Below are 2,734 nucleotides of genomic sequence, written 5' to 3'. Positions count from 1 at the left end.
TCCAGGCCAGCCATTTTCTCTTCTACATCTGAGATTCTATTTTCTGAATGATCTAGTCTGCTTTTAATACTTTCAAGGGAGATTTTGACTTCCTGTATTATAGACTTCATCTCTAGCAGTTCCGTTTGACTCTTTTGTAAAATGTGTAATTCCTCTTTTAGATCTTGCAAGAATTTCCTTATCTCCTGGAACTCGTCAACTTCTTTCTCCTTTCTCTTTAGCAGTTCATTATCTCTCTTCTCTTCCATCTCTGTTATCTTCGACATTATGAATGCTCTAAATTCCTTATCAGACATTTCCATGATTTTCACCAAACTGCTTGTGGATGAAGAAGAGTTACTCTTTTCCCTTGGAGGAGAGGTATTTTCTTGTTTTCCCATATTTCTTGTGATCTGGCGGTGATTTCTTGTTATCTGATGGATGGTGTGTTTCTTTCAAATTCTTGAAGTTCAGTCTGAATGTTAGGGAGCAAGCAGAAGCAGACAGAGGTGATCTAGAATCTCTTTGCCGTTCTGTTGTGATCACTGGTGCAGTAGATTCATTAGATATTGAGGAATATTTTAACCCACTAGCTTGTTTGCTGGAGACTGAATTATCAGTAGAAAGTCTTCATTTCTCGTGTGCCCTGAAATTCCTGGTTTGCAGGAGCCATGTGGAACCTTCTTCTGAAGGTCTGGTTTCTTCTTGCTTTGACTTAAATCTACTATCTTACTATTTGGGTTCTTTTTTTGCACATGTATGTTTTCTGTTTTCTTTTTCCATTATTTCCTGTCTTTTCTTGAATTAATAAGTATTTTTAATATTCCTATTATACCACTTTAAAAATTTTTTAGATGGACCAGAAAAAAATGTAGCGGTTATGTTGCTTGATTCCCACATAGCTGACTGCTGTTTGAATCCTGATCCTGATGGCTTGAAACTCATGCCAGGCATATGTGCATACATACCCAAGATTCTGGGAGGAGGATTGATAAGGGATTATGGCATGGCCATCCCCCCTGGGGGGGGATTTCTTATTTTTCTTCTTACTGTTTTCTCCCTGTTTCTGTCTCTGTCTCTGTCCCTGGAAGTGCACATGACCTAAGGCAAAACTCTACAAGAAGGGAAATTTTAGAAATACATACTTCTATATTCAGACAATAAATAATTGAAAATATAAGTAAAAACAATGCTATCTTGCATCTTTTTAACTAATTTAGAAATGCCATGTCCACAGATCAGATGATTGATATAATTTCTTCCCAAATTGCATTTTCCATGAAAGAGGGAGAGACAGAAAGACAAAGGTAGAGAGAGATACAGGCACTCTTAACTCTTATCCTCATGCCACAATCCATCCCCTGTCTCAGCTTGTCCAGATCACAGGAATACATGTAAATACAGGGTCTAAGGTATGTACCCAGAATCCGGGTGGATACATTTATGTTACCATATCACCATGACTGGACTCTTAGCATTTTCTTTTTTTTTTTTTCCTTTGGAGAGGTTTTTGCTATAGGGTGTGTGCACTTGCCAGAAAGACAGAGAGAGAGACAGAGAGATAGAAAGTGAGAAATCACCCCCCAGGGGTGATGGCCACGCCACAATCCCTTCTCCTCCATTCTCCTCTCAGGATCTTGGGTACACACACACACATGCACCTAGCTTGAGTTTAAGCCACAGGGTCCAGGACTCAAATTGCGGTCGACTACATGGGAGTTCAGCGACATAGTCATTACGCTAACTGCTGGTCCCAACATATTCTTAATAAAAATCCCAGTAGACTTTTGGGGGACCAGCAGGTGGTGTGATGGTTAAGGGACACTGAATCTCACATGACCCACTCTATAGTTCAAATCCTGGATCTGGAAGCCTGAAAAACATGCCAGGTAAATGTGCATGTTTGCCCAAAATCCAGAGAAGAGAAGTGATTGTGGCATTTGTGGCATGACTATTCTCCTCTTCAAGGGGTGATTTCTCACTTTCTCTCTCTCTCTCTCTCTCTCTCTCTCTCTCTCTCTCTTTCTCTCTCTCTCTGTTTCTCTCCAGCTAGCACACATACTCTATGGCAAATAAAGTGTTTCAGCATGAACTTGTTAATCTTAGTAAGTTAACAAGTTCATGCTGAAACATATATAAGAAATGCCAAAGCTCTAGAATATTAAAAAAAAAAAAAAACTAAAAGAGAATAACAACATCGAGGATCATGGACTAACTTATTTTGAGATTTTGTATGAAACTTCAGGAATCAGGAGAGTATGAAAGCAGATCTATAGAAATAGACATAGAAAACATAAGACATGAACAAACTAAATCCATACACATACAATCAATTTATTGTTGACAAAAATGAGAAAGTAGTCCAATGGAAAAAAAAAAGAAAAAGAAAACTTGAAAAAATAATTCTGAAATTTCATATCCTTCTATTAAAAAAAAAACCCTAGATACAGATCTCACAATTTATTTATGGCACCCAGCAGGTGCCATACTGGTAAAGACACTAGATTCTCAAGTGGTTGACTGCAATTTGAGTCCTGGATGGGGTGACTTGAAATTCAAACCGGCTGCATGTGAATGTCCAAAATCCCAAGAATGGAGAAGGGATTGCAGTGTGGCCATTCCTTTTTGTGGGTAATTTCTCACTTTCTGTCTGTCTCTCTGTCTCTCTGGTGAGTGTGCATGCCTTATAGCAAAAGTACCTTAAAAAAAACTAAAACAAAACAACTGAAAGAAGATTTTACATATCAATTTAAGA

This window comes from Tupaia chinensis, unplaced genomic scaffold (genome assembly GCF_000334495.1).
Source record: "Tupaia chinensis unplaced genomic scaffold, TupChi_1.0 Scaffold148039_1, whole genome shotgun sequence".
NCBI lineage: Eukaryota > Metazoa > Chordata > Mammalia > Scandentia > Tupaiidae > Tupaia > Tupaia belangeri.
The sequence above is the reverse complement of the archived record's forward strand: the minus strand, read 5'-3'. Positions refer to the sequence as shown.